The following is a 20121-nucleotide window of genomic DNA, read 5'->3' as shown; positions in this document are numbered from 1 at the left end:
ACCCCAACACATGTATTCTTAATAACACGTTGCCTTACAATAACTAAGGAATCATAAGAATACTCTAATTTCTTAAAAAATTAAAACAGTGTTTAAGGACAAGACAGAAAAAAATATGGAAGTATTTTATCACCAAACTAAAATGTGTTTTAGAATTTAAAAATAATACATCTTCTTATCATAAATTCCCATTGCATAAAAATGTTCATGCAAAGGCAAGGTTTTTATAAAAACATCAAAGGATGAGATAAATATATTTAGGTTTGAGACTTAATAAAAATCTTCCATTTAACATGCACAAAACATACCCATGTGGAATATGTTCCCATGGAAAATCCGTCATTTCCTAGCCATACCAAGTTTGGCAAATGATATAATATCATCAAACTTCAATTTCCTCATCTATAAAATGGTTATAACAATGCCATCTCTAATTGCCTCACTAGATACTATGAAAATAAAATGAGATAATGCATGTGAAATTGTCTCGTAAACCATAAAGACCACAAAGTGCTGTAGGACATGGTGGATCTGTGGTATTGACCATAAAATTTCAATATCTGCCCATGTCACATGCCTAAAATCAGAGAGAGACAACTGTTGCAAATAGAATGATATGCCGAATAACGAGAAAAAGGACAAAATACCATTTTGTAATATTAAAGATTCGTCAGACTAATTATTTCTCTCCCAATATTGTGGATATCAGTACCTAAATCTACATTGATCCAATTTCTTGGCCTCTCAGTTTCTTGCATTCCTTACTTGCAATAATTGTGTACTTCAACCCATTTGTCTTAGTAACAACTGCACATTTGCCAAAATCTCACCTTTAAGCATCCTAAGCTCTGACCGCTATCCTACTCTTTCAAGCCTCTTCCTTCTGTACCAATGCCAATAACTCTTCAAACCGACACTTTCCACCGATACACCAATATTTAAGCCCCCTTGCATTCCTCTATTCCTTCCTAATGTCTTAGATTTCATTGTCTGCCATTAAAAACATCGCTTTGCAAATACCCTCCATTCCCTTATTCCTCTCTCCTGTCATTGCTTGTTCCAGAAAACTGAATTCCAAGCCTGTTTATATTTAACTCACTGCTACTTTCATGCCTGCACCCATTGGAAAGCCAAAAGTGAGCTTGTTGTAAATTAGCCTCATTTTAAATTTTTGATGATAAGCTTCAACTGGGCCCCCTTCAATTCTATTGAACTGTCCTCATTTCACTATCCCCCTTTTCAAGAACCTAACTAATTTACACCCCCTTCTCAAAACTGCAATACCTACTCTTCTTCTCACCTTTATCTGGTAATTAGTTCTTATTTCACTGAGGAAACAAAAAAGACAGAATTTTCACATACTTTTTTTTAATTTCCATGTCAATTTATTATTTTTTTATTAACATATAATGTATTATTTGTTTCAGAGGTACAGGTCTGTGATTCATCAGTCTTACACAGTTCACAGCACTCACCATAGCACATACCCTCCTCAATGTCCATCACCCAGCCACCTCATCCCTCCCACCCCCACCACTCCAGCAACCCTCAGTTTGTTTCCTGAGATGAGAGTTTCTTATGGTTTGTCCCCCTCTCTGGTTTCGCCTTGTTTCGTTTTTCCCTCTGTCTTGTTTCTCAAATTTCTCTTGTCAGTGAGATCATATGATAATTGTCTTTCTCTGATTGACTTATTTTGCTTAGCATAATACCCTCTAGTTCCATCCACTTTCACATACTTCTAAACCACATCGGTAACCTATTGGCTTCTGTAATCATTATTTCTGTCTTTTTTCTTGTTACGATCTAAGGTCAAGTCACCATTTGTGTACAAGATTCCATCTCTTTGACCTGTTAAAGGACAGCACATCTGATGATTTCCCCTCTTTAATTCTCAACCATTAAAAGTATTCATTTTCACCATTTTACAGTAAAATTCAGTGACATTGTTATCTCTATTTGCTGAATCCAATTGCCTTTCTCCCAGTCTCTGTTGAACCTACTCCAATCAGGATCTATGAAAACTGCTCTTTGCCTTCACTTCCATGTTGCCAAATCCAAATGGCCATTTCTCAGTCCTTCTCTCTCTCTCAGCAACACCGGACACATTTAACCAGCCAATCAGTTTCAGCTGCTGTCCTAAAACAATTTGGAATATTCTATTTTCCACATTCCAAAGTGAAATGTAGTCCTCCAACTAAAGAGGATTTTCAAAAGGGGCAGTCAAAAATTGTATATATTTTTAAAAGATTTCATTTATTTATGGGGGGAGGTGGAGGAGCAAAGGGAGAGGGACAAGTGGACTCTGCCCTGAGAGTGGAGCCCTACACAGGGCTCATCCCATGACCCTAAGATCATGACCTTAGCTGAAACCAAGAGTCGGATGCTTAACTGACTAAGCCACCCAGGGGCCCCCAAAATTGTATATATTTTTAATCCTCAGCTGACCATCCATCTTCATCCTCAACAGGAGATTTTATGATCCACTGCAAGGATTACAACCACCTCGAATGTGACCCTATCCAAAATCTGAAAAACAAAATTTGGCCCACAGTGTAGATGACCACAACTTATTATCTGTTTATCAAATTTTCATTTTTCCAAAACCTTTTTATTCAGACCTGAGCATCAGCCACCACAATTTTTATCTCAGGTACTTTAGAGTAGTGCTCTGACTTAACGATAATTACCCTATCTGAAGGCCTCGATTTATAAAGTGTTTGCTTACTTAGTGCTTATGACATAAATGTCACAGTTCAAGTACTTGATGGAGAAAAATATTAAATGAAGTGCACTTGTTTTGAAGATAATTTCATTTAACATCTCCAAAGCAGGGTATAATTAAGTTACTCTGTCATACAAAATGATGGAGGCTTTAAATAAGCAACAGCTGGTTACCCCAATGATGGAGCAACAGCAGGGCAGCTCTTGGCGAGAAAGGTGTGCAAACTCAGCCCATGCAGTCTGCTAATAGGCCTACAGGATGACGACAGTAAGACACCTGGAAAAGTGATCAAACAAGTCCCTGTAGCTCCTAGCATGCATTTCAACGGCATGAATGTGTAGAAACTAATGATAAGCACTGATCTATCAGTTCTGTAGTCAAATGCCTTTTCTCTGTCCGGAAAAATTTAAAGTTGGTCATTGTAGGTCAATGAACACATTTCTCAGCAAGTGCCCATTTAAAAATGTAACTACTGTTTAAAGACTGTATTTAATTCAAATAAGAGATTAAGTTTAGCTTATTCATTCATTTAATATTAGCACAATGATTTAAAAAAAAAAAGTCATGGTCCCTCTAACAAATCAGTATGATTGTTATTTCCTTAAAAACTCTTGCACAGATTTTCATGAAATCAAATTTGCAACAATGACCTTAAAATGTCAGAGTTGGCCTTTGTAAAATAAGTGTGCTATTAAAACTATTAAAGGGCACCTGGGTGGCTCAGTTGGTTAAGCGACCGCCTTCAGCTCAGGTCATGATCCTGGAGTCCCAGGATGGAGTCTGGCATTGGGCTCCCTGCTCAGCAGGAGTCTGCTTCTCCCTCTGACCCTCCTCCCTCTCGTGTGCTCTCTCTCTCTCTCAAATAAATAAATAAAATCTTAAAAAAATTTTTAAAAAAACTATTAAATAATTGCCTCCCTTTTTGGAAAGCTGAGTCAAGTTGTGTTTGCATGAATCCATTGTTGAAGGTTTTATTTTTCACAAAACCTACTGTTGCTTGATCTGCATGTCAACAAGGAGAAAAAGAAAGTTTGATGTATGTTGTTTGTGCATTTATCAGAATTGTTCTTAAGTCATATTGTTGATCTTGACTTGAAATCATTTTGAAGTCTATTACCAGATTAACTTTCCTAATTAGTATTTTATTATATCCTTTTTAAAGCAAGAATTTATTATCATTTATTAAGCATTATTAAACAAGCAAATTTAAATCAAGCATTTTGTACTCGCTTCGGCAGCACATATACTAAATCAAGCATTTGTAAGTGACAACTATGTATTAGTCACAAGGTCTATGTCCTCAAGAGGCTTATTAATCATGAGAGAAAACAGATTCAGAAGCAAAAATGTCACAATAATATGCTAAATACTGAAATTGAGATAGAAGCACAAACAAGTAGCATATAACCCTGACTAGGAGTTCAGTTACAGTTTCCTGAAGGAGATGTGCCCAAAATAGATCTTAACAGACATGTTAAATATAGGAAGGGGGAAAAATGAAGAGTTTTCCAGGTAAGAGGAACAGCACGAGCAAAAGCATGAGGGCGTGAAATAAGCATAGGAGGGTTTGCCCTTGGTCTCCATAATTGTAATCCACGAAATGGTTAGTGGTGTCTGGGGAAGGAAGCTAAGGGATTTTCATAGAGGCTTTTATATGAAATGTTGAATGTTAAAGAGCTTTGTTTTTAAGGAGATTTAAAAAGGAATTAAAACCACAGCTACTGTAGTATATAAAGGCTGGGTGTAAGCAAGACAAAACAGAAGACTCAAAAATCTTTCATGGTTACCTTTCTGCCAAAGTAGCAATTCTCAGTGTTTTTGGTCTCAAGACTTCAAAATCTTACAAATTATTGAGGATGCCTAAGTGCTTTTGTTTATGTGGGCTATATCTGGCAATATTTATAGTATTTGAAATTAAAACAGAAATTTAAAAAATATCTGTGAAGTTTTTAAAAAATAATAATGGTTAGCCCATTATATGTTTAACAAGTAAACACATTTTTTGAAAGGTATTTATTCAAAATATAATAAATAATACACAAACAAGTATACTTGTGGCCTTTTGTTTTGTTTTACATTTTTGCAAATAGCTTTAATTCCTGGCTTAATAGAAGACAACTGGACTCTACTTTCTTCTATATGCCTTCTGTGGTTATATGTTGCTTCGGTTAAACTATATAAAGAAAACTCGGTCTCACACAGATAATGTAGCTGGAAAATGGAGGAGTATTTTAATAACCTTTACAGATAATTATAGATATTCTTCTTTGATATTACCCTATTACTCAAATATAGTAGTTTCTTAAAGGTTAGTTGTAATGTGGAATCCAAAATAATGTCAACAAACTTTCCATATACCATTACATTAAATTCGATTGGTCTATTTCACACTTTGAATGGATCTTTCATCCCTGCATGATTTTGTAACATCATGTATCTATTACTGGGTAAGTATTTGCTCACCAAGCTATACTAGTCTTTCTTGATGACACATTTCCTTATACATTATCAAAAAATTGCATTTGTTAATATCACCATTGATCCCATCAGAAAATTCTTTAAGAATTGAAAAGTTACCAAGCTCATGGTGATAGTATATGTTTTCCAAAATTCTACTCTTTACTTGAAAGCTCAAATTTTATCATTGGCAACAAATACTATCAGCTGTTTTCCTTTAAGTGACAAGCTTACTCCATTCATTTTCAAGGAAATATCTGCCATATACTCAAGTTTGAATAACCATAATTTATCTGTCAGTCATTTCCTCAAGCAAAAATGGCATTCCATGAAAAAAGCAGCTAGTTCAGCTTGCAACTCAGTCTCATAAGAGTCTTTCCTTGAGACAACCATCCTACTTGGGAAGTCTAAAAGCGCTTCTTTTTTCATCATGTAGAAACCCAGTAAGTCGAGATTTAATGAAATTAGTAATTCTGACTGTTTCATCAGTAGCACTCAACTGAAATTGCTTTTTTTCCCCCTAAATATAAGTGCATGGTGGTGAAGAATATAATGACTAATAGCATAACTTTGGTGTCAGTGTCTTGATTCATGTTAAGACACCAGCACTTACCTGCAAGTACTCTTGCATCAATAATGCAAACGTCAACCCAGTGAAAAAGACAAATGATATTTTAGTATTATTATGAAAATAGTTTTTACTTCACAGCTACCTAAAATACTTTGGGCGACCCCCAGATGTCCTCAGGCCACACTTGGAAAAAATTCCAAGCCAAATCCTCAAGGATACATTCCTATGCCTGACATCCAAATATAATCTGGTTCCACTGTACCCAGGCTTATTATACCACTGTCCGCCCACCCCCTCCCCCCCCGCCACCGCACCCCCCTCCCCGGTGCTTTGGACCAGAACTGAATTACACCACAAACCTTCCTGGTTCTCCAGCTTGTAGATGTCAGGTCACAGGATTTCTCGGCCTCCATAATCGGGTTAGCCAATTCCTATAATAAATCCCTTCATATAACTATATGTCTAGATCTAGATCTAGATCTAGATATCTTACTGGTTCTGCTTCTCTGGATAATCCTGACTAATACACATGCCATTTGTGATTTTTCTTTGGCAATTCGAATTATCTCCTAAACTAGATTGTAAAATCTCCAGAGGTGAGGATTGTCTTATAGTTCCTCCTACTTTACTATGTATAGTACTTGGCCCAGAGTTGAACATATAATAAATAATGATATTAATAATATTTTGAATTTTATAAATCAGTATTTTTAGAGTTGTTCGCAGATATGCATATGCCTCTATGTATGTAAATATCATTATATAAAAATATTTTAATATAAATTATTTTTAAAATATCTTTTTTGGGTAATTAATAAATATCAAAGATATACTTAGCTAATATGGAATATCAATTTATAAAGCAATGTACAGCTTATAAGATACAAATATGATGATAATGTAGCTATGTATAGTGGAAAGGAAGCTGGACTGGGAGATCGAAAATCTACATTTAAGTGTCCACACAGAATAGACCTAGAAAACAATATGGAGTTAGAGCAGCCACAAAACTTGGGCCCCAGGGCCTTTAACAGTAAAATGCTCCCCTCTACCATGATATGTAAATGAGAAATTTTACGAGAATTTTTCTTATAAGCAAAGTAGTATTCAAATGTAATCTTTTGATATTAACTGTTACCCTGAGACTTGCACAGTAAGTGCAAATTAGCATCAGGTATAAGATGACTAGACGCACAGCATGACAATTAGGAGGACTGGACAGGTCAGTGAGATATCTTTGAGCATTCTGTTACACATCCAAAAAATACATACCAAAATACAATCCAAAAATAGCTGAGATACACAATACTCCATTTAGAGGATGACTTGAATACTGGTTAAGAACTACGTGTGGACACATCTCACAGGTAACAGGTAACCTGTGTAAGGCAGAGAGCCTTCATGGTCCTGGGTTAGCAGCCTAACTTTGAAAGCCTTCAGGAAAGACAAGGCTCTGAAGAGGTGATACAGATACAGAGCGCCAAACAGAAAGATTTCATAAAAACCATTAGGCTTCTCTTTTCTCCTTTAAAGTTTTACCCCCATCCTCTGCAACCCTCGCCTCTCTCTAAAAACATGCGATGTCCTAGTCAATTCCTCTCCTTGTACTCAAGTTCTCACTTCAGCCAGGCCCCTGCTAAGAGCTCTTTCCCCCATTCTGACTGCTGTCCTCTTGATGATGATAGCAGTAGTCTGTTGAATAAAGTCTTCCACCTTAAACCTTAGAGACTTTTTGCAGTCATAACCGCACATCTGGACCAAACAAAGCATAAGCATGTGACATTTCTTAAAATTAAGATGGGAAAAAAAGATCCTTACAGAATATGAACTATGACAGTGGACAAATGCTTCCTTTTTGCAAATGGATAAGTAGGGGAGGTAGTTCACATTTTTAGGGGTCTTTGTGGGAATGGGTCCTCATGGACTCTACACATAGCCTCTTACCTCTGCTTCCTTGCCTGTCTCAGTCACCATGTTCCCTGGTATTTCTTCTGAAATAAAGTGCCTACACTCAAGTCTTTGTCTCTACTTCTGCTTTCAGGGAAACCCACACTCAGATAATCACCATCTTCTATGAAACATGCACTACATTCCAGGATCTCACACAGATGACATCTAACCCCAGAATAATGCATCTAACCCCAGAATAGAGTCCCCATTTTAAAGACAAGGAAATGGTGATTTAGAAAATTAATATGCTCAGAGTCACATAGCTAATGTATAACAGAACTAGGATGTGAGTATCTTTGGACCATTCAACTCCAAAGTACTATTTCACAGAAACATAATTTCCTTTTCCATAGACCCTAGACAATTTTCTCAATGTAGCCCATCTTCTTGTTTTATTTTACCAAAACTTAATTCAGCACTATTGTAAGTGTTACAAAAGAAACAAGTCGTAAAATGTGTGTTTCTATTATCTTCATTTTACAGGCAAGTACAATGGAATGAATATTGTTGTTTGCCATTTAAATTTTCATAAATACTTCATGTGCTTTTTTCAAGACGCTTCAGTTTAGGAAAGGGATTATTCACAAACTCAGAGAGCTTGCATTTTATAAGTATGTAAATGTAAATGTAAAGAACTTAACAACTTTTACAAAGTTTTATACTGTTAGAAGTAATGGGGCATCATTCAAACAACAATCAACTGGAAATGAAGAGCATGTGAATTCTTCTTATTATCCCTTTCCTACAGAGTCCATGAACATTTGGTCAATTTATTCTATTTATTCTTAGCCACAAGTGTCTTATTTGTAAAATGAGGTTAATAATCAGAAGGACCATTGAGAGAATAAAATAATGGTTGGAAATAACTTCAGAAATAGAAGATAATAAATCAGTGAATGTGAAAAATTCTGTTTCCAGTCTAGCCTTCAATAAATTTCAGAATATTTTAATCATGTGTACAGATTATATATGTTTCCACAAGGCCCACTTCCTTGTTTGTTTATCTTTTTGAATTGATGTCTAAATAGGGAAGCTGAATTCAGAGAGGAATAATAAAACAAACTATCTTTTCTTTCATTGTATAGTATTAATTATGCCAGATCTTCACAAGCCTTAAAAATACAATAATTGTGGGATGCCTGGGTGGTGCAGTCCGTTAAGTGACCAACTCTTGGTTTTGGCTCAGGTCATGATCTCAGGGTCATGAAATCGAGCCCCACATCAGGCTCCACGCTCAGCGTGGAGTCTGCTTGGGATTCTCTCTCCCTCTGCCTTTCCCTCTGCCCCTCCCTACCCCCCCTCTAATGAGTAAATCTTTTAAAAAATACAATAATTGCAAATTAGCATTTATAAAGCACTTTTTATGTGTCAGGAACTGTGCTAAGATCTTTATATTCATGGTTTTCTTTTAGTTTAATCCTAACACAACCAATATGTCAGGTCTTATTCACATTTTATACATGATGAAATTTGAGCTATAAAGGGGATAACTGACACACAAAGCAAGTGTCACTCATTGAATCTTACAGCCAGCCTCCATCCTAGGTTTCCTGTCTCCCGAAGCTTTGCTCTTGCTACTTCATCTCATGCCAGTTCTTTGTTAATATAGTTGAGTCTTAGCAACTAAATGGCAATACTTAACTAAATAAAATCATTTTCATAAAAATTAGATTTAACTAATATTGAACTTAGGTAGTTTTATTATAGGGCAATCATTGATTTTATAGATTAAGATGTAGACAGACTTACAGCTAGGTATTCCTTATACATAAATCTCAAAATTGAGTAATTCTGTCAGGTGGACCTCTTTTCCTTGACAACGCTGACATACAAACTAGAATTCTGAATGTCTGTTAGTCAAAATAGCGACAATCAGAAATCACAGATGATTGATTTTAATGATTAAACCCATTTGAATACGGCCTGAAATGCTTCTTAAAGTCCATAAAGATACTTTTGCTAGGATAAATGTAAAGTGTGTCTGAAAAGGCACCAGTCTGTATGAGGAGAAGGAAGCACTGGGAAGTTCTGTTCATTTATTGATTTTGCTGGAGAAAGTTGTTGAGGGTTTTTTGTTTGTTTGTTTTATTTTTACTAGAAAGTGGATAAAATATTTTCACCTAATAAAATTGTTTTATGATGAAGTCCCCTCTCCTCCCCAAGAAAAAGGGGGTCAAAAAGCATCTGACTTTAAGAAACCAGGGGCTCTGTTACAAAATGTAATGGTAGGACTAACAGCGGAAGAGACAGGGGGCCAAGTTCCAGGTATAGAACACAGGACGTCTGCCACATGGTGGGAGAGGACAGAGCTGGAGGGGAGGGACAGAGCAGAGCACAGGAACCTTAAGATTAAGGAAACACTGGGTCAGAGACATTGAGTGAAGTTTCCCCCAGACAAGGAAAAGAGGAGCATGTACCAACAAGATTAACAGGGATGTGCTAAGAGAGTAATGATCATCTTTCCCTGAAGAACAGATTTTAGCAGAAGGTGGGGCTGAGCTGTTGAAAAAACTCCTATGGCAGCCTCTGTGTGAGAAGAAAATGAACAGATGTGTGCATTAGCACAGATTTATAGCTGTGCTGCTTTTTAAATTTTAATTTGTTTCGTTTTTCAGTAGTTTACTTTTGTAACTTAAGTATAATTAACATACAGTGTTATATTAGTTCTAGTATACAATATGATTTCACAATTCTATACGCAGTGCTCATCAACATAAGTGTATTCTTAATCCCCTGTATCTGTTTCACCTTCCCCCCCAGCACACCCCCCCTCTGGCAACCCCCAGTTTGTTCTCTGTATTTAAGTGAGGGGTATTTTTGTCTCTTTTTTCTTTGTTTTGTTTCTTAAATTCCACATATAAGAGAAATCATATGGTATTTGTCTTTGTCTGATTTATTTGTCTGACTTTGTCTATTTCACTTAGCATTATACCCTCTAGGTCCATTCATGTAGGGGCAAATGGTAAGAGCTCATTCTTTTTTATGGCTGAGTAATATTCCACGTGCCCATTGAGAGATGAAGGGATAAAGATGTGGTGTGTATACACACACACACACACACGTATATACACACCACATCTTTATCCCTCCATCTATCACTGGGCACATGGGTTGCTTCCATATCTTGGCTATTGTAAATAATGTTGCAATAAACATAAGGGTGCATATATCTTTTCAAATCAGTATTTTTATTTTCTTTGCATAAATACTTAGTAGTGAAATTACTGGTTCATATGGTAATTCTATTCTTAATTTTTTGAGGAACCTCCATGCTGTTTTCTGCAGTGTCTGTATCAGTTTGCATTCCCACCAACAGTGCATGAGGGTTCCTTTTTCTCCACATCCTTGCCAGCACTTGTTATTTCTTGTCTTTTTGATACCAGCCATTCTGACAGGTAGAAGAGGATATCTCATTGTGGTTTTGATTTGCATTTCCCTGATGATGAGTGATGTTGATGTGCGGCTTCTGAATAAGGCAGCTTTGCTGAGTGGACCATCTAAAGCTTTGCTCTATCTGTGACTTTGACCTCATCACCGATCTCTATCAGGCTGCTTTTGCGTTTTCTAAGTTAGACTAATAAAGGACATCTTAAGAGTTTGTAACTCCCAACTCTACATGAAGATCTCCCTAACCTATCTCTAATCCAGACACCTCCCATATGTTTCCCCTTAGAAGATGGCGTGATTTATCTGATCGATAAGATTTGGCAAAGGCACTAAGAATGCACAACTCAGCTACTTCCAGGCTCTCTTTTTGGAATCGGTTGGCTGTAGGAGGCACATTCTTCTCTCTGTGACTGCTGCCATGAGGAATGACTTCCCACAGCATGACTGGCAGGGGAAATCTCAGCTCTGCAGACCTGCTTGCTCTCTTATAATGAGTCTCAAAAACCAGACTTGGCCACTGGGGAAGGGAAGAGTGTTAGGAAGCCAGCATTCAGCTCTCAGATCCAAGCCATACTCTGTAACCCATATATACTATAATGAAGATGATCATTTTCTTATTTATTTGTAAGTCTGTATTAATCTTGCAATTGGTTTAGTATCTATAGGAAGAGGAGAGCATATCTGTGATTCTCATATAATAACAAAGCTTTTGATATAAAGTATTATAAGTTGTCATCATTTTTTAAAGAAGCAACCTAACCATTAACTCAGATAGATAGGCACAGTACTTAATACTTAGTATTATGTAATATAAATATAATTTCAAACACTCTCTGAGAATGTCTGCTAATTAATCACATGTGGCTTGTCAATGTCATATGCTTGATTCTAATGATTTTTAGGGTACCTTTAACAGCCCCATCCATCTACCAATTCATAAATACTCCAGTCTCTGTGCTCATAATTTATACTTGTATTTCTTTAAAAAAACAAAGTCAGCAAAATATAAACCAATAGCACAGTAGCACTGTAATGTTTTGCAAGCATGTAGATAAGACGTCCTTTAGAAAATGCTTGGGGAAGACAGGTAAATACGTACTATACTTTGTTTTCCTTTATTTCCAAAGAGCCCTTCGTACATTTCTTAATGCATCACCCGTTTAAAAAAAAAAAAAAGTAGGAAGAAAGCAAAAAAGAAAGAAAGAACTGAAATCTTCAAAAATAGAATTGTTATACATTTGAATGCCTCTGCCACTGATTGAAAGTATAGAATTTCAAATTGCACTTCTCTTGAAAACATGTTGCTACTCTGCTGGCCTAGGTTACTAAAATCACAAAATGAAATGTTTAAGAATGTACAAAATCCAGTTTCCTTAAAGCAAATGGAACACTGGAAAATACTATATACTGGGTTAAAATGGATGACTGCTGAATTAAGTCCACGGGTGCTCAATTGAGTTCACAGCATAAGTAATTTCCGATGAGCATTTACAATGGACCTTTTAGAATAACAAAAACACTAAGCTAAAAATCAATTAAACAAACAGAAAAACGCAACCTTTATATATAACTGTTTATTCTTTCAAGGGGATATGGCCCATTAATAATAAAAACATTTGCAAATTGTGCTACAGCCCTGGGGCAGAGACTGTGGCTCTTGCCAAAAGGTCAGGAAAGAAGTGAGAATATGACAGTCCCACAGCAGGACTCACAGAGCCATCTGAAAACATGCAGCCTCCAAAGCAGAGGTCAGTCGGTGGAGGGCTTTAGAACAGAAAGCTGGGTGAGAGCCAGCTTAGCAAGCCAAAGTCTGCTCATAACTAAACGGCAAAATCAGAGAGCAGAAACGTGAGTAAGAATGAAGAAGATCCAAATATTTTAGAACTAAGTGAAGTAGATAGATTAAAATCTATTAATCAGAAGATGCTATTAAAAATGCCGTGATGATAGTACAGCAATCAGAATAGATTTGACACATTGAAAAGGATCACAGGTCTTGATAATTTTTCATTCTAAGTTTGATAATTGGCTGTATTTGGAGTAGAAACCAACTACCCAGGAACTTAAAAGTAGAATAATAATTGGGATCCCCAAGTTGAAGAAGGGAAGGTATGAATAGACAGGGCTTGCTGAGTAATAAGAGTTTTAAATTATTTTATCATTCAGTCTTTGTGATTAGGGGTTCTTAAAATATCAAAAGTTGTGTTAGCAAAGAGAGCAACCATCAGCTAAATCATGATACTGAGAACTGATGTGTGAAGATTAGTCCAGCCTGTTCGTCTGATGATTATTGACAAATACCCTGTTAATGAATATCAGCAAATGCACTTATACCTTTCTGCTCCACTGGGAATGCATGAAATAGGATAATATTAAATACCAGGTACATAGAAGGAACTTAATAAGTAATGGGAATAGTGATTATAGCCAATTTCAGCATAAGGAAGGAATGAAGAGCAGCATGGTGTCAATATTTCCCCCAAATTAAAAAAAAAAAAAAATAGCAGCATGTGGAGAGAAGATGGAGGCACAGGTGGGAAATGTTCCTAATTATATAACTGTATACTAGGCTATCAGTGCTTTGCATTTCACATTTGCTATTTCATTCATTTTCATAAGAATCTTATAAAACTCTTTAAAGATAAAGAAACTTGCATGCAGCCAAGTATAAATGAGTTTCTTAAGTTAAAACAGTGGATGGAGGGACCATCCTTCAAACCCAGGTATGTCTGTCTCCCAAATACAGGTCCCTTTTTTTTTTTTTAAAGATTTATTTATTTATTTGAGAGAGAGAGGGAGCATGGGGGCGGGTGGAGGAGCAGAGGGAGAGGGAGAGAGAGACTCTCGCAGACTCCCCGCTGAGCGTGCAGGCTGATGCATGGCTTGATCAAAGGACCCTGAGATCACAACCTGAGCTGAAACCAAGAGTCAGACACTTAATCGACTGTGCCACCCGGGCGCCACAAATCCAGGTCCTTTTCATTAGCACATTGCCACCTAACTTGGCATTTTCAAGCTACATCAGACTGAATTTACTCATTTAGAAAGAGAGATCAAGTGGCTGTTCTCATCAGACAGACCCAGTTTGAACTGCCTTATCTGGACAGTCCCCTTGGCTTTGATGTCCTTGCCCCACTTCAATCATTGTAACAACTCAGAAATTGATTTAACATCTTAAAATCCTTCTGTGTGGAATATTTTCTAACCCTTCTGAAGAAATCACAATACTTCTGTAATTGGTATATGTGAAACTTGAGAGTTTCTACCAGAATATGGGGTTAAAGCTGTATGTACTGAAGTAGAAATAAGAGTCATAAATGATAAGCCACTGTAACCTTCAATGCTGAGAGTGAGTGCCTATCAAAAAGGGAGGGGAACCTGCAGTCAGATTAGCCGTGAGGTGGAAGCAGCAAGGAGCCATTTGCCAGTGGAGTTTAGGTGGGACCTCATGCTTGTTGAGTGGAACACACAGTTGAGGGGAATGATCAGAGGGCAAAGCAATAGATTTCTAGTTGAGGACCAGGAAATCAAGGCTAAGACAAAAAAGTCCCTTGAAATTGAAATGTGTCCTAGAGAAGACAAGAGACAGATTGTAGAAATTTAAAGAAGTTAGGAACAGACATTGCCCCCCCCCCCAACCCCCACAGGGTTAGAGGATTCCATAATGAGAGGTGGGTTCTGAGGCCAACAACATTCTCAGGCTTTACTGCAGGACAGGAGAGAGCTGAGTATAGGGAGGGACAGCTTTGCATACTAAAAGCTACTTTAAGAAACTCAATTTTTCTAATGCTATATTCTTGCCTGGGATATTTTCTCTTATAAAAAAACAAAACAAAGTCTTGACTGTGCATGCATGCTGAACTGTGTTGGATGAAGTAAAAGGAAGATGGAATCCTGGGCCAAAGAGAAGCCTACTCTCGGGGTTAAGACCACAAAGGCAGAGTCATTGGCATCTTGACCTCTGAGCATTGGTGGGGGCCTCGGGAGATCAGCTTCTGGTAGGAGTGCCTGGTTTCCAGGCCCCACTGGATTAGACCTCATTTTGAGAAGCCCCTTTCTGGCACAACAAAACTGTTCTTCGGAAAACACTCACCCACAGAGGAGACACAGTGTCTCCAGAAAACGGGTGAGGGGGAATGGCACTGCTGGCTGGATCTATTGTTTTTATCTGACTAATGAGTTGGCAATTAATATTAAATAATTTATAGCATAATTTACTTCTTCATTTTTTCCACCTTCTGCCCTGTTTTGTACTAATACATACACTCTTCACTTTGGCAATACCTATAAAAGATGAGCTCTAGGGCGCCTGGGTGGCTCAGTTGGTTAAGCGACTGCTTTCGGCTCAGGTCATGATCCTGGAGTCCCTGGATCGAGTCCCGCATCGGGCTCCCTGCTCGGCAGGGAGCCTGCTTCTCCCTCTGACCCTCCCCCCTCTCATGTACTCGCTCTCTCTCATTCTCTCTCTCTCAAATAAAAATAAATAAAATCTTTAAAAAAAAAAAAGATGAGCTCTAATGGACATAATGTAGCTATGGTGTCAAATTAGGCCTTTTATTACATGAAATTTGATTATGGGTCATAAATTATGTATTTATCTTGCACTAAGTGATGAAAGTAACTGGCTAATTAGAAAAAATCAAAGTTATTGACCTATAGTGAATCTCTTCTACATTTACTGTTGACATAAAATAGGATATCATGACATGAATACAGATGCATATTTATTTTGTTACTAAACATATATCTTCTTTTTTAAAAGTTTCTGGGAAAACAAATGTAGACCACTGCTCTTCGGGAGAATTTATGAGAGATTTATTCATAATTCAGATTTATTATCTTTTCAGGTTATGAACTTAGGTTGCCTCCCAGCTACAAACCCACTCTTCTATATACTCTAATGGTCTGTGATGCTGGGGCATCTTTGCAAACTACATTTCTTCTTGTTAGCTGGATTTCTGATTTGTTGTGCCAAGAGCAGGAAGGAGACTGGAGGACAAGGTGAAAAAAGAGGGTATTTCCTCTTTCCTAAGAGTGCCCAGCAATGACCTCTACCAACAACAATATTTGGCTTGGTCTCCATTTCTTGTCTTCACTTCTAGAGTAGCCTCATGTACTTTTGATAAGAATTAGCCAGCTGGGCAGCATCTTCCTCAAAGGAATGAGTTCTAGGTCCAGGACACTCTTCTCCAACCTCCTGAGGTACCAGCAGCAGCAGGGCAGGGCTCCCTTCTCAGAGGTCTAAGTTCCAACTCTGAAGGACCAAACTCCTGTGAGTCCTGAGGTGCCAGGTCCACCACACAGCAAACGCTTCCTGCACCCCCACACCGGAAGCGTGCATCATAAATCCACAGGGCCCCTCCCCCAGCTTCTAGGTTCTGATAACTCTATTTTTTCTCCTTTATTTCTCGAGGCCTAGGGAGTAGTAGCTGCTTCTTGAATGTATTACTGTATTACTTTAGCGTTTCCTTTCACTTTTTATTGCCCCAAAGCTTTGTAACCAACTATTCCTCTCTTTTTTTAAAGATTTATTTTATTTATTTATTTATGAGAGAGAGAGAGAAAGAGCACATGAGTTGGGGGGCGGTGAGTAGAGGGAGAGAGAAACTTAAGCAGACTCCACAATGAGCGCCAAACCCCACCTGGGTCTCCATCTCACAACCCTGAGATCCTGACCTGAGCCGAAATCAAGATTTGGCTGCTGACTGAGCCACCCAGGTGCCCTAACCGACTCCCTTTTTGAAGTTTTTCTCTGCTCTAATACCTAGAGTTGTTTCTGTTTTCTTTCTATGGACCCAGACTGAGCATAGTATGCGTATATCAAAAAGCTCCCTCTAACATAATTAGATAAACAATGCCCAAAATTAACAACTTTGATCTAATATTTAACAGCTTTGTTGTTGTTACTTTTATTGCTAAAGTGGAACAGAGCACAGACCTAGGGCTGCCATCTTTAATAATTGGCTTGTTTACATCTGGGAACTCATTTGGATCTTTAACTTTCTTTATTTTTATTACTTTTTTATTGATATGTAAGACTGATATATATGAAACAAGCATAGAAAGCATTCATCTTAGATTTATAGCTGGATTAATTTTATATATATAAACCCAGATATTTATATATCTATATATCTCTATATTTATATAGAGATATATAGACCCAGATCCAGATGTAGCGCATTTCTAGCACCAGAGCCTTCAATTTCATAAGAACTCTCAATAGCAGATCATTCTTTATAAGGAGAGAACAAAGCAGAACACACTCATGTTAAGGCCCAAGATAGAGCATTTAGTGGTATTAATACAAGGCTAGTAGTTTAACCATTTTAAATAAAAATCATAACTGATGGGGCGCCTGGGTGGCTCAGTCAGTTAAGCATCTGCCTTTGGCTCAGGTCATGATCTCTAAGTCCTGGGATCAAGCCCTACGTCGGGCTGTCTGCTCAGCAGGCCATCTGCTTCTCCCTCTCCTCCTCCCCACCACTCGTGCTCTCTTGTTCTCTCTCTTTCTCTCTCAAATAAATAATAAATAATAAAAAAAATTATAACTGATATGACTGCTCTTCCCTCCCCACCATAAGTTAAATAACGTTGTTGATATCTCATGGCCATAGAGTTTAGGTACACTAAATTGTGTTATCAAGGGAAATCATGACATATCATCTATTCTTTTACTCAGAAAAAACTTTTAAAACATCTCCTTTGTGCCAAGCATCTGGTTAAATATTAAGGTTATCCAGATGAATCTAACTTGGTCTTTGTACTTGAGTATAGTTTCAGTCAAGTGGCAAATATATTCACCTAAAGACTGGTACAGATTAAGTTTGACAGGGATAAGAAGAAGGAAAGAAAGAAGGATGTTATGGGGCCATAAGTTTGGTGCTTTCCAGGCAAGAAGAATAGGGAATGTGTCTTTTAGAAAAAGCATGTTCAGGAGCAATACAAAATTTAGAATGGCTAGTACATCGGGAGAAATGTGGGCTTAGAAGAGAGAGCACTAGGAAGTTTGGACCTCAGGAAATCCATGAAGATTTTTAATCCAGAAGGCCTTCTTTTTTTTTTTTTCCTCTCTTGTTTTATTTTTAGGAAAGTAATACTGGATGCAGAGTGTGATGTTTTGTGTTAATACAGAGGCAGTATGGCTGGATGATTCAAAGCGTGGATCCTGGAGACAGAAAACTTGGGTTTGACTCCATTCGTTGCCACCTAACGTTGTGTGACCCTGGACTGGGTGCACTCAGATTCCTCAGTATAAAATGGTGTAATGGTAACTGCTTCCTAGGGGAATGGAACTACTTTGTGAGGAAGCAGTACATTAATACATGAAAAATACTCAGAACAGAGTTTGGCACATAGTAATAAGTGAGAATAAGCACTAGCAATTGTTATATACCGTAAGTTCAGTTTTTGCTATTCATCTCAGAAGGTCTTCCTTGTATAGCTTTTAATGCATTATAATATAAATTATGAGGTACTATATCAACCCAAAGGGGATTAGACTTAATTTAATTGCATTATATCAAAGTACCATTGTGTGAATGTTTGCTTATTTTGTAGACCATTAAGTTATTTGTCATCTGTTATGCCTCCTTAGTTTTTGTTTATCAAACCATATTTAATTTTTCTAACCTTTACAAAATAAATCATTTTTAGTACTGTACTTTATTCTTATAATTCCTTTCTGGATGCTTTCTATTCTGTTTACATCCAACTTGTAAAAATATACTAATTTGAATAATGGTAAGAGTTTGTACTCACATCACATCCTTTATGAAAGGATTTCCAAAAGTTCTCCATGAATTATTTATTTTAACTGCAGGATAGTTAGGAAAGTAAATGCTTAGTATTTCCATTTTACAGATTTTTTAAAAAATGAGGACAGAGCTGGAAAATGATGTTTTAAAACTCATAGAACAGTCGAGGGAGCATGGTGTCATTATGCGGAGGTGCATTGAAAAGTTGGCTATCCAGAAATCAAACTTCCAGAGCCATGGAATTTTCAGACAAAGAAATGGTTTTTAAGGGAAATGAAAGTATTCATCACATATCAGACTACCCAAAAGATTACAGCTGTGAGAGTCAATGGAAAAAATAAACAAACAAACAAACAAACAGGGAAAGTAAGTAAAAGGAAGAAGGGAAGGCTGATAGGTCAGCAGCAGAGGCAGAGAAACTATTTGTTAGAAAACAGTAAGCAAAAGGCAGATTAAATTAAAAAGCAAGCATTTGTCATTATGAGGTCTTCATGACTCTGGACCAGATTAGATCAGTTGGAAAGGTTCTAGAGACCTGGTAAACTCATCAGGAGATCCAAATACCCAGTGAGAAAGCAGGTAAGGCAAGGTGGGAGTGGGTATCAGAGTGTGACGATTAATGAAGAAGGGAGCGTGTAACACCAGCACAGTCCAGGAAGGGCTGAGCATCGGTCTGGGCAACACCTGTCGGCAGTCTGGACTTGGATCAGCCAGGAGGACCCGGGTGCAGTGGCAGGGTGCCTGTGACGGGAGCGATCAATTTGTCGAAGATAACAGAGGCTCCTAAAGTGTTTTCAGGATTTGATGACTAGAACCGATTTACTTTTTAGAGCAAGTCCAGTAGCAAGGCTGGATTGAATAGTTACCATACCCCCTGTTGGGATGAGTTATAAACACTCTGTTCTGAACGGCGAAGAACCTGGCATTATAAGAGTAAGTGATCTTGTCTTTAAATATTTGGGGCTGGGAATGTTCATTCCAAGAATGAAAGGGGAAAAAAAAAAACACAGATTTATAATTTGGTGATCAGTGGGGCATGGGAGAAAAAGGGAAAGAGCTAACTGCCCTTTAATGCTATAGGGGTGAAGGCCACTTCTCCCTCTAAGGTGACAAGCTAAGTAACAATATAGTGTGGAAGCCTGTTTGTCAGGGATGCAAGGGCTGAGCAATCACAGCAAATGTAGCTGAGAAGCCTTCCTGTAGGAGAGGGGAGAAAGAAGTTTCCAAAATTATCCACTTAGAGTGTCAGAGATAGAATCCATTGCAGATATTTTCTA

General features: G+C 37.5%; 1 protein-coding gene across 2 annotated transcripts in view; it reads right to left on the bottom strand.

The window, feature by feature from the left end:
- Window positions 1-20121, bottom strand: part of GRM8 (glutamate metabotropic receptor 8) — a 724302-nt gene that overhangs the window by 28740 nt on the left and 675441 nt on the right. The window lies entirely within an intron of this gene.

This window comes from Mirounga angustirostris, unplaced genomic scaffold, assembly GCF_029215605.1.
Source record: "Mirounga angustirostris isolate CCGP_5_RB_7025 unplaced genomic scaffold, mMirAng1.0.hap1 SCAF_12, whole genome shotgun sequence".
Taxonomy (NCBI): domain Eukaryota; kingdom Metazoa; phylum Chordata; class Mammalia; order Carnivora; family Phocidae; genus Mirounga; species Mirounga angustirostris.
Note: the sequence above shows the minus strand (reverse complement) of the source record. Positions and strands in the feature narration are given on the sequence as shown.